General features: G+C 42.1%; 1 protein-coding gene and 1 pseudogene across 4 annotated transcripts in view; both read right to left on the bottom strand.

Moving 5' to 3' along the window:
* Positions 1-13,313, bottom strand: part of UNC5D (unc-5 netrin receptor D) — a gene marked incomplete at both ends in the record, with an annotated part of 594,860 nt that overhangs the window by 294,668 nt on the left and 286,879 nt on the right. The window lies entirely within an intron of this gene.
* On the bottom strand, positions 4,049-4,676 carry LOC309838857 (transcription factor BTF3-like; annotated as a pseudogene). The gene has a single exon. The product of its transcript is annotated as a transcription factor BTF3-like (transcript).

Genomic DNA, 13,313 nt, shown 5'->3' with positions numbered 1-13,313 from the left:
CTTCAATTGTTGTACTGAAATCATCCTGCTGGCAGAGAAGACTGAATGTAGATCTCTAAAGAGTGTCAGCGAAAATAATAGCAGGACCGTGAACAAGACATCTCTCCGGTATCTACTGCATCGTAAAATTCAGCCAAATTTTGAGTTTTGCTTTATAATACAACTCGTGAATAAAACCAAAGCAAAAAAATAATGACCTCATATCTTCAAGTAAAATTCACACTCGAAAAAGATGTGGCACGTCCAACCTGGGACTCTTTATACACTTACACGCCGCCGCTTACACAGGATGGCACAGCTCTTCTTGGGATGCACAAAGTAAAGGTATCGTCAAGGATTTGTGCCCAGATAGAGGGAGGAGGAAGCAGCCCCTGCAGGGGCTGAGCCTGAAGGGGAAGGTCTGGGTAGGTGCATCTGGGGGGTGGGGGAGCAGCAGAGACAGAGCGAGGAAGAGAGCTGAAGGGTTGATTTACGATCAGCTTTTCGGTTCTGTCTCGGGTGTTCCTGGTGTGAACGCTGCTGTTCCCATCAGTTGAAAATATCATATGGGAAAGATTATGATCAACACAGTGGCTTTTTGCAGATTGGTGAAGCTCTGTGGGGGTGGCAAAACGCCAAATGACCAGTCAGCTGACACTAATGAGCTGTGAGAGGTACAGCTGAACCCTGAACAACATGGGGGCTAGGGGCGCCCACTCTCTGTGAAATTGAAAATCCAGGTATAATTTGCGTCCGCCTCCCACTGAAGCACTGCCTCTGTATCTGCAGTTTCTGCACCTGCCAACTCAGACAACCACAGATCACGTGGCACTGCATTTAATATCGAAAAAAACTTTGTGTATAAGTGGACACACGCAGTTCAAACCTGTGTGATTCAAGTGTCAACTGTACCAACATCCAGTACAAACCCGAGCAGACTTTAAGAGAAACACGCAATTCCGTTTGGAGCAAGGCTATCATGTTCACGTTAACAACACAACAAAATGCTTTTAACGATGGAATCTATCTTATTCGAGATTTGTATGGAACTGATAGGAATAAAAAACAAATGGAAAGATTTCATAAACCATGTCTATGAAGTGGTCTGAGTTCAGAAAGTAATATATTATCTGCAGCTGCATAGTTTTTGGAAGGCTTTTTGGGGAGAGTAGAATTTGAGTTAGGTAATGAGGGGTAGGTACAATTTGAATTTGATAAAGATGAGAAACAGCACAGACAAAAGTATGGGGATTAGGAAATCTACAAAGAATGCGTAGGAAATAGTAGTTCAGTTTCACTCACTTGTAAGGTACATGGGAGCATAAAAAATAAGTGAAAACAGCTAAGTCAGAGCCTCATTAACCAGGGACAGGAATGCCAGCCCAAGAATTTTAGCCTTCCCTCTGTGGCAACTGTGGAGTCCTGACACGGCACAGTAAAATCCATGCTCCAGAAAAATTCTTCTGACAGCCACAATATTATTACTTATGAAGTCCATAAAGTGTTGGAAGAAACAAGGGAAAAACAGTTTTATATTTATTCTGACAGCTTAAAAGGTTGCTGCCATTACGCATGGAATTTTGAAATCTGTTTCTGCTGATTGTACTGACTATGCCGAATATACCTATCCAACAACAGAGGAGTGTAAAACTCAACGGAGACAATACATTACTCGAACCTGAAATCAAATGACAATTTCATCTATAGCCATGGACCGGTGCTCCTTCTTGGTTCCATTTACCAGGAAGATGAACAACAATAATTTCAGGCAATTAATGCAGATCTTTGGCGAGGCCACACAAGAGTTCTGCTGAATACAAGAATATTGTTACAGCAAAAAAAAAAAAAATGAAATACATCATTTGCCACGCAGCCAGTTGAGAGTGTGTGTGTGTGCGCATCATTGAAGCTAGTCTTTCAGAAATTGCCCTAACCATCAGAAATCCATCCACAACTTCACAGACGCTTTAGCAAGCTGGACTCTGATATCAGGGTAGTAGTTTCATTAGACCTTCTCACTTCCGAAGGATCCACAGTATAAACTTTCAGAGGCGGCAACATAATCCTTCTCATCAAATATTTGGGCGACAGGTGGAAAATTGTTCTGCCAGCTGAAGAAGACAAAATCCATTCCTTCTGGCAATTTTCTGCAATGAAAACTCCAGGAATGAATGTGCAATAACTTGTGGAAATTTCAAATATTCTCACACAAAAGCAGCGTCCTCCAAATCTCGAACTGTAAACGAACTCCAAACGAACTCCTTGTTTATCTGAATGTTAAAATGTTGATTTCGTTTTGTGTTTGAATGGCCACTAAAGAAGAAGAAAATACTTTCAGACTTTTAAAGCCAAAGAAATGTTACATTCAAACAAAGTAAAGGCACGTTAAAAGCTGTACTTGGTTAGTAGCATCTCCCAGGTCGGGATGCAAGAACCAAAAGACCATTTTCTACCACTACCTTGTTCCCGGCGACAGGAGCTTATCTGCTCAGATTAGGATACTGTGCACACGCCAGCCCAGAAATGGATGTCCGGTTTGACTCTTCTTGGTTGGTTGCAACAAGTTCCATCCGCTCTGTGATGCACAGCTGGATCACTCTGGTGTTCTGATAATGTCTCTTCAAGGTTTCTCTCGAAAGTCCTCGTTTGCTCACTCCCTAAGAGCTTGGCAGGTGGGTAGGTGATGGCAGGGGAAGCTAAAAGGGTCTGCAGCATGTTAATGATGGAGAGAGGATTGCACACCAGCACTCCAGGTCCTCAGTTTTGCACATGAATTGTTCAACCATTCTTTCCTGTGTGGGGTTTACACTTAGTAGGTCACCTGGCTGCTGAGATGCGTGACGGATCCAGTTGAAGGACAGGTGGGGAATGAGGGTTCTATTAACACCATACTGAACAAATTAATTCAATCTACTTTAATTTGGAGGCTCTTCCTACCCCCACACCCTTTTCACCAATAGATTTCTTATTTATGTGGCTTGTGTTTGTAATGTAAGCAATTGATTCCAATTTCCTCAAGTGGAATTTTACGCAATCCGTCGGTGAAGTGTATTTTTGCAATGCTTAAAAATTTAAGTGAATGATGGAAACAAAATGACCAGTTGCATGCATTATCTAGTTTTAAAAAGCAAACTCTTTTCAGAGGTTTTAAAAGAACCTATTTAACAGGTAAGTAACCATTATACACAACACCATTCAGTGGCTCAAGGACAATTTCTCTGACGCCTTCTCTGCTTCATGCACCATGCTAGGAGTGAAATACTGAGTATCAGGAGACAAAATCCCTCCCCTTCAAGTAGTTGACGTTTTTAGGGCAGGGAGAGACAGACAATATACACATTTTCAACATCTTTAAAAATATATAGCATGTTAGATGATGACAAAGTTCTGTAGAAAAAATAGAGCAGGGAAGAGATTGTTGGGTAAAGAGGGAATTACAATTGATGACAGTGTGGCTAGAAGGGCTTAGGATGGCAAAGGAGGTAAGAAGGCAATGCATATCTAGGAAAGAACATTTCAAGCACAGGGAATAGTACATGCAAAGGTCCTGAGGTGAGAGTGTGCCTTTAATACTAGAGAAACCATAGGAAGCAAATGTGGAGAGAGGTATGTATGGGGGAGGGTGGGCAGGTGGCAAAGGGAAGAGAGAAGGAGATGAGAATAAGGAAGGGATGGGGACAGCACACATGCAGTCCCTTTTAGGTCCCTGGACTTTTGAGTTTGAGTCTGAGCGAGATTACGAACCTTTGACATTTCCAGACAGAGGAGTCATCATCATGATCTCACTTTCCCTTTCTTTTTTTTTAAAAAAAAACAAAACTAGGCAAAGAACTTCATTAACCTTTGTTTCAAACTTTATTCCCAGGCTTCTTCACCTTAATTAATTAGTGGCGAAGAATGAATTGTATATAAGCAAAAACTGAAAAGAACTGCAGTGTCCGGGGGCTTGGGCTTAAAAATATTAGAGATCTAGATTTTATCAGATCCGTAAACAAAATTTTAAAAAGCAGTCACAATATAAACTAGCAGGTCCCAGTAACTTCAAGATTTATCCCCTTCAGAAGCTGACTCAATTGTCTGCTTCGTTCTTGGAAGCCGCATCAATATTCTCCACAAGATCTGGAACTTCATCAACCTCCTCCTCTCCAGTAGCAAGCGGTGCCTTTCCATCCAGAGACTGTTTGGGCAGAGCTCCAGCCAGTCTCCTTAAACTGGTCAGACTGTCTGCGCCAAGCTGGTTTAAGATGCTGGGTAGCACTTCTGTCAGCTGCTTTGTCTCAGCATGGCCTGTGCAGGTGAAAGTGTCTGCTGCCAGAGATGCCTGAACTTCAGGGTTGTTAAAGTGCATCACTGTTCTTGGTTTGTGAACACATGCAACCCCTTCAATACCAGCGATATCGTTTACCCCTAACTTCTTTAAAGAGGACCGAAGTTTTCCGTCCTCTGCTGTGGCTGTTCTATGAACCACCTTCTTTCTGCGAGCTGTTCCTTTCCCACCCACGCGCACTTGTGCCTGCAGTTTGGCGAGTCTCTCCTGGCGCATGATCGTTTCTTTCCTCTGAGGCTCCTGTCCTCGGGTTCCGCCGCGAGGTGGAAGAAGAGACAAGAGACGGCATCGCCTGGCCCCCAGGGCGGCCACCCCTGGCCCGACCTCGACCCCGAGAGTCAGCCTGAGTGGGTGTGCCTGTCCGTAGCATCGCCTTCCTCTCCTGCCCTGTCCCTCCCTGTCTCGCTCCTTCCGGGCACTTCCCGCCCCCGTTCCCATCCTCCTCCCATGCCGGTGTCCAGAGCCTTTTTGTACCTTGTTGGAGTGGAAATGGGGCCACGCGGGGGACTAGGGTTGGCGCTCAGGGGGTCTCGGGCAGACCAGCTGAGATAAGGCGCACACACACGGGGACGCAAGATGGCGGCTAGTCACTTTCTCTGCATCGGCTCAGACGTTACCTTTTCTCTGAGGCCAACACTGATGACCCTGTTTAACCCTGAAACCCATGTCCCTCTTCACTCCCTCATGGCCTGACTTTTTCTTTTTCCATAGCATTTTCACCTTCTAAGTTTCTAGATCACTTTTCTTATTTATAAAGCATAGTCTATTCCTGCTTCTCTACTAGGATGTCAGGTACACAAAGGCAGGGACCTGTCTCTAGGTCACTGGCAAATCCCAAGTACCTGGACGAGACTCTGGCTCAGTAAGGCTACAAACCTTATACGTTCTTCTTATTGAGTCATAAAAGCTGATATAAAAGGATCTGCTAAGGATGATTTCCAAACAGCTCTAGAAAGCTATTCTATCCTGAATGATAAAGGGAAATATGGGGAAAAGCAGGTACTAAGAAAAAAACAGTAGTTCTTAATCATCCAAGTCTGTGAAGTGGAAGACAACAAAGGGTAGAAAAAGGTTGACAGTCCTCACCTTAAATGAGTCACTATAAGAAAGAAACTAAAATAATTTGCCACTGTTTCTCCTCAAGATTGTAATACCTAAATGCCCATCAACAGACAAATGGATAAAGAAGATGTGGTACATATATACAATGGAATATTACTCAGCCATAAAAAAGGAACAAAATTGGGTCATTTGTAGAGACACGGATGGACCTAGAGACTGTCATACAGAGTGAAGCAAGTCAGAAAAACAAATATCGTATATTAATGTATATATGTGGAATCTAGGAAAATGGTACAGATGTACCAGTTTGCAAGGCAGAAATAGAGACACAGATGTAGAGAACAAACGTATGGACACCAAGGGGGGAAAGTGGCGGGGGGGCGTTGGTGGTGGGAGATTGGGGTTGACATGTATACACTGATATGTATAAAATGGATAACTAATAAGAACCTGCTTACATGGGAGTGAGTGAACTGATAAGGATGATTATAATTTTTGTGACTTTCTGTCTGAATAAAAAATCTCCCCCCCAAAAAAAGAACCTGCTGTATAAAAAATAAAATTAAATTTTAAAAAAAGATTGTAATACCCTCCAAAGTTCAAGAAATTGCTCTTGGTCAGATTATAAGAATCCTACCGCATAAACTGCAAGGGAAGAAATGTAATTTAAGTTCTTAGTAAATTCAATTAGTTTTTTAAAATAGATAATGGTAAAACTTTCTAAGAACCAAGGTTAATGCAGCCAGGTAACGAAGTGACCTCAGGCCCAATTACTCTTTTAATATTTTAATATGTGGAGAGACAGACTTCCTTCCCTTATTCATTTTTTCTGTGTGTCTGAGTAACGAGTCCTCAGAATACATGGTGAATTGAGATACAGTGCAAACACATCTGCAATCTGCTCTCACATTCAATAACTTAGTAGACATACACATTCTGCAGTAGAGTATCCCTAATTTATACCCTAATTAGAAATGATGATACTTTATACAGATACACCTCTAAATTTTCTATAACAGGAGAGTTTGCCAAGTAAATTTTAAAAATGTAAATAAGACTGGAGGAGGAAACTGTTGAAACTAGTTTAAAAACTATCTTTCAAGGACTTCAGAAGCCTCCATTCTACATGAGGGCTAAGTAAATCCACTTAGTAATCTATTCAGAGAATTCAACTCTATTTGCATGGCTATGAATTGAGAAAGTTATCAAATGTCTTTTTAATTTATGCTATATGTTTGTAACTTGCCTTACCATAGTACATAGATAATAGTTGAGATTGTATGGGGGTGAGGGGTTCTGGTCAGGTGTGATTTCCGGTTAGAATTACAGCATCTCAGAGTTGGAATGAAATTTAAATATAACCTTATCTCAACATCCTTCAGATGCTTGAACTTCTATCAACATATTGTCCATCTTCTGCCAAAGCACATCAGATGAGGAGGCAATCATTGCCTCTCAGTCTCCTTTTCCTTCTAAGAGTCAGAGGCCCAGAAGACTCTGGCAGTGGTTAAGCTTAATCAGCTCTGGAGTCAGAGAGCCTGGATTCAGATAACCCCATATCACTGTGAGACCTTCAGTAATTTATTTAACACCTAAACCTCCATTTTCTTATATGCAAAATAGGGGTAAACCTAGAACTTCCTCCCTGCGGTGGTTGTGAAAACTAGAATTTAAACCATATAAAATGCTTATTATTGTATTCAGGGTATTGAAATCAGTGTTTTTGCTCTTGTTATGATCATTTCTGCACACTGGGACAATGAGAATTAGCCAGAAATCATGTCAATTAAAATTACACAAGACTCATCTATTTTCTTGGCATCTCAGGGTTTTACAGCACCTCATGAAGCCTGGTTACCGAGAAAGATCAGAGTTCCGTGAAAGAGGCGCTGCTCATATATTGACCCTAAGAAATAATCTAGAAATCACTTCTGAGAGGAAAAGTCCCTGAAAGCTTGATTTTCCTAAGAGCTGTGAATTCTCTTACACATGAAGACTCAACAGTTGATGAATTGAGGTCTTGCTAGTCGGATTCCAGTGAATAGAGACTTCACTATATAATTGGCCTTCCTATCAATTAGTCCCAATTGGTAAATTTTACTGTACATTTGTCCCTGTCAAGAATGAATTAATAATTTAAGTGTGACATTACATAAATACCAGACATTGATGTATGTGTATCATCTTCGGTATACATCAATATTCCCGTTAAGTCCTTGAGAGTGGCAAGAGCAGGCCAGGTGATCAGGAGGAAGTTTTGCAGGACCTCTGTGAACCACACAGACCCAAAAACAGTGCAAAAATCACCTCCTGAAAAAAACAAGGAACTGGGTTCCAACTAGTAGACTGCAAACCTGACTTGTCTTGCTAAGCCAAGATGCTGGGCAAACTGTCTGTGTTTGAGTTCACTGGTGAAGCTATTGGGCTCCGGGCAACCACACGGGGCAGAGGTTGTAAGAGGCTATTTGTCACAGCCTCAACAATGAGGCTTTATTTTCCCTAAAGGAGTCAGAGCCAGGAGCTGCTAACTGGTCACAGGTGTGCACACATGCAAGCACGCAACCAATGATGCCTATTTCAACTTAGGAGCTGATGAGAAAGGCTGGGGAAAGTAACCAGCGCGGGGAAGAATACAATGGAAGGAATTTTGCATGTGCTATGTCCCAGGGTCTCCAAGAGCCACACTTGCCTCAATTATATACAATGGAATATTACTCAGCCATAAAAAAGAACGAAATAATGCCGTTTGCAGCAACATGGATGGACCTAGAGATTTTCGTACTAAGTGAAGTAAGTCAGATAAAGACAAATATCATATGATATCACTCATACGTGGAATCTAAGTTTTTAAAATGACACAAGTGAACTTATTTGCAACGCAGAAAACAGACTTACAGATATTAAAAACAAACTTGTGGTTGCCAAAGGGGAAACACGGGGCGGGGAATACATCAGGAGCTTGGGATTAACTTACACACACTACTACATATAAGATAGATAACCAACATGGACCTGCTGCATAGCACAGGGAACTGTACTGACTGAATACTCTGTTGTGATAACCTATATGAGAAAAGAATCTCAAAAAGAATGAATATATGTATAACTGAATCACTTTGCTGTACACCTGAAACTAACACAACATTGTAAACCAACCAACCGTACTCTTATAAAAAAATAAAGTTAAATTAAAAATTCTTAATTCCCCTAGCAAGCTAGCCAAGCTACAGATCTTTACACAGGCTCTATATTTGGCACTGTGTTCCCTTTCTAACAGCAGGGCCCTACTCATCTGCACCCTTTCCTGGACCTCCCTTCCCACTTCCTGGCCCTGGTGCGTCACCCTGTTTCCCATGAAAGCCACTTGCCCTTGTTCCTACTACTTTGACGCAATCCACAAGAAATGAAGCTGTGCTCCTCCTGGGATATTGATTACTCCCTCCTGCCCCCACACTCCACCCTACACTACTTCCCCGTGTCTATGTAATTTCCGCGTATAGACCTTTATCCTACAACACAGTATTAAATAGGAGCCCTGAGGCATCATATCCTCCTCCTATTAAGATGGAGTTGATGATATCTACCTTAAGGAACGGTGGCAAGAATCTAAGTAATTCTGTATTTCAGACATTAGCTATTATTAATTCAAACTATTTAAGAGTTAAAAATATGCTTACAAAAATCAAATCTGAGGCATGCGTACTGCTCTATTTCATTTTCTGAAGGTGGCAGAATTCTGCCATATACCTCCGATTCATTGCTAGACTACAGACAAAGCCCCACATCTTGCTTTTCCAACGCTCTCCCTCTCTGCTCAGCCTAAGCTTATCATCAGTGTGTGTAATTAAGGGGCTTAGTGCTTGGCTGCCATTCTGAGAGGCAGAGCCCCTGCCATGGTGCCACCTGGCAGTCTATCAGAATTTGTTTTATGCCATTTCCTGCTCTGAAATCCTCGTTTTGAGAGGAAGTTGGAAAAGACATAGAACCATTTTCTACTTCCCAGCGGGACTTCAAAAAAAAATGTGCAATTTGTCTTTCTGGAGGGCTCACTCTTGACTTGCCTGTTTGGTAATTACGAGAGAAGACTCAAAGGCAGTGGTTCGGTAGAAACTCCCCGTCTTTGTATTTCTTTTCAGCGTCCAGTGAGTGACAATCTTTCTCATTAGAAAACTCCTGACGCTCCCTGGTCAAGTCAGAATGTCAGGCCCTAAGCAGATGAAGATAATTTTAAAAACTGAAACGATCTAGACCTCGGTCAGAGTTTCAACTTCTCTTCCCAGCTGCATATGAAAATAACCATTAACTTTAAACAGAACAAACTAAAGACCCTCCAAGGTCACTGCATTACAAATGCACTGCAGTCCACACAGTGAGGAAACAGAGTATCAGGGTGTCAAGAAGTTTCCAGATGGGAGTTTCAAGTTTTTAAAGCATTCCCCATTCCCACCTGTGTTAACCCACTGGTTTCTTATAACAGCCCCGGGAGATGTCATTATAAAGTTCATTTCACTAAGAAAATTTTAGTGCCCAGTTTGCCATCTCAGGACCAGTGAGTGACAAGAACAAGGGCTTCTGGCTTCAACTTCAGCATTTTCCCATCAAACCAGGGCCCTTGCAACCTACTCAGTTCCAAAGGAAAGGTTCCTCTGTATTTTTCTTCTCGATTTGTGTTTTATCAATAACTGAGACCCATGACAATTTCTCCATCTGCCACACTGCTGTCACCGTCCTCCAGAACCTTGTTCACAAAGCCATTCTTACACAGACAAGGACAGACTGCATCTAACGGCACCAATAAAGGTGGCATTTCACCCACACTGTAGGTCCGTCAACAGGGGCTGATGGGAAGGGAGGTCCCGATGGAGAGGTGCCCAAAAGGCTCAGCCCTCCAAAAACACCTTCAAAAGGGATGGGTTAACCTGAAAAACATGATTCTGAAAACTCAGGACAATATTAAATAAATCAGTTAAAGCCATGCAGCCCCTCATCTACTCCTGGAGCTTGACAGTCCTCTTCCAACAATGCCGATTCACAAAATCATGCCTGTCCCACTGGGGATCCACAGGTCCCTTCCATCTCACAGTCCTTGAATGCCTACAGAGTCATTAGCCTGTGCTGGACCACAGCTGCCCTGTTCCGAATCCCCCTCTGATAATATCCCCTGCAATGACTTCACTGGCACTCTCAGACTCAACAGATAGGAGTCCTACCCAAAGCAAACAGGTCTCTGAATTAGGTTGTAAGTTATAATCTGTACTTTGTGAGCTCTAGAATCAACAACTGGCCCATCATTTCCTAACCGTGTGGCCTTAGGCAAGCTTTTTTTTTTTTTTTTTTTAAAGCTGCGAGGCATGCGGGATCTTAGTTCCTCCACCAGGATCGAACCCGTGCCCCCTGAAGTGGAAGCTCTGAGTCTTAACCACTGGACTGCCAAGGAAGTCCCTTAGGCAAACTATTTACATCTTCAAACTTCAGACTCTTTGTCTCCAATGCTGAATAGTTCTACCTACATCTCTAGTGGATACCACTGCTTACGAGCTCCTTCCTCTTTTTGAGGAGGAATGCCGTCTACCACTCTCCTTTGCAAGGCTCTGCAATGTTTTATGCCCATCAGGATAATTCCAATTCCATTTGCCTTACCAGTAATAGGCATGGGAAACAATTTCGACCATTAAGATGTGAATGACAGTATGCTAGGGGACTTTGAGACTTAAAATGATACACTCACACAGAAAGGACCTTTCTTCTACTAGACGATGTTGTGTCTGGATGCGATGGCTGGAACGGCTACAGTTATCTTGTTACCATGAGTGGAGTCAGCCTGAGTATACAATTCAGCTAACTCACTGAGGATTATAATGTTCCAGAGTACCTGGTTTTCTGACATCCTCAATGAATGGCTGAATCAATCACTTCTGTTGCATCGAATAATAAAATTCTTATAATTTAGATCATCTGAGTCAGGGCTTTTTCCTACCACTTGAAGTTGGCAGAAAGCATATTAGCTGACAATATCAAACAACAAATGTCTCAATGTCAAGTATTATTTGAAACATGTCAGTACATTAGCTTATTTGATGATCACAACAATCCTTTCAGGCTGCTAGGAAACAGCACAGAGAGGTTAAGTTACCTGCTCAATTCACCTAGCGGGGAGCAGAAAAGGAGGCATTTGAGCCCAGGCGATCTGGGTCAGAGCCAACCACTGTGCAAAATCTCCTTCCTTCCTTACATGCATTATCTCAGAGGGGGATAATAGGCTTAGCTTTAAAATAAAGTCATCTAGACAACCTCTAATGCAAAGTTGGAGGAACGTAAATATGCTGGTAATTTTGTACTAATGATGACGTGTTTCATATGCTTCCGACAGTATCAGCAACCTCCTCACCCACTGTAATTTGCTTCATCTCATCCTCCAGTATCTGAGTTTATTTTTTGCACTGACCCTCACCACAAACCTCCCAGTGGTTTCTTGATGGTCTACACCCCCAACATCAAACTGGTCACAAATGAGCCCCGACTTACACCTGATTCTCAATGCTGGCTTTTCTTCTCTCTGGAGCTTCCAATGTTACATGCCACTCGGACTCTCAATTTTTTCATTGATTTTTTAAAATTATTTTTTGAACAACTGATTTAGTCTCTTCAAGCCAGCTTAGCAGAGTAGCTTCTGGCCATTCAATGGCACTAGGACCCATTTTCCTTTTTGTCTTCTAAATATTCCCCTAATTTTCTGACATCCTTAGATCCAATCATTCCCAAGTAATTGAATCCTGAATACGTTCATATAATCCCATCCCTACCCAGTCTAGAACAATGACTCTTTTATCTCTTAGTGGCCTCTGTGAGTCTGGCTTAGTTGTTCCTCTATCTGCAGAGGGCACTTGAGGAGGGAAACAGGTTGCTGAATGGTGGGGGGAAGGTGGATTCCGCTTTCCTGTCAGGGAGGAAGAGCCATAACAAAACCACCATGACCAGAGTCCTTAGCTATATAGTTTTACAGCAACTATATGTAATACTTCTTGGTATTCCCAAGGTGGCTTGAAAACTAACAGCTAGCATTGATAGATCATCTATGATAGGCAATGCCCAAGCAAGGATGTATATCAGCTCTTTTAATCACCCTTACAGTGCTACCTTCCTGTTAGCTCTCCATATGCCAAAGGTCAAAACAGAAAGGTTATGTAAGTTGCCCAAGGCTGCACAGCTGGTCATGGCTAACCCAGGCTTTGACTCAGGTGTCTGGGTCCACAGCCAATGCCCTTTAACAACAGTGTCGTAACACCAGAACTAAGTGAAAATGTATCAATAACCATTGCTTCCTTCCAGCCAGAAACTTCTGTCAATGTGTGACCCAACCTCCCTCTAAACTTGACCTCATACCCTCCCCAGCCTAGGAGACCCTCATATCTGTTATCTTTCTGCCTCTTATCCATCTTTCGAGAACTAAAGCTAATTAAGATCAGCCGAACATGGCAACGGTTCCATGTGTTAAAAATCACAAGAGATAAAACTGTAAAGTAGGAAATACTGTTTCTTGAATTTAAGTCATATGTGTTCAATATTAATGAACACTCTGCCGGGCACACAGCTAGCATGCATGTGACAGGTAGCTATATTTAATGTTCTTTTCACTGTCCCACTCTCTTTCTTTAGATCTTAAGATAGCGCCAAACAAGGAGGCATTTTTAATATACACTCTTCTGTAATGATGATTCAGAGGGAGGGACACTAGGGGTGAGAGTGGGAATTAAAATTCTAACTCCCTTTCTATTAAGAAAACTTCCAGCACAGCCTTTAAGGATTCTAATTAACAAAAACTTATGGAGAAACTTATTAAGAGTAATGAGTAGCATAAGAGAATACAACTCTAACAGAGAGTGAAATACACAAATTCTTGAGCTGAGGTCAAATTCTATCTCTGACATTTGCCAACTCTGATCTT

The sequence above is a fragment of the Grampus griseus genome (assembly GCF_964374135.1).
Source record: "Grampus griseus genome assembly, chromosome: 21".
Lineage (NCBI taxonomy): Eukaryota > Metazoa > Chordata > Mammalia > Artiodactyla > Delphinidae > Grampus > Grampus griseus.
Note: the sequence above shows the minus strand (reverse complement) of the source record. Positions and strands in the feature narration are given on the sequence as shown.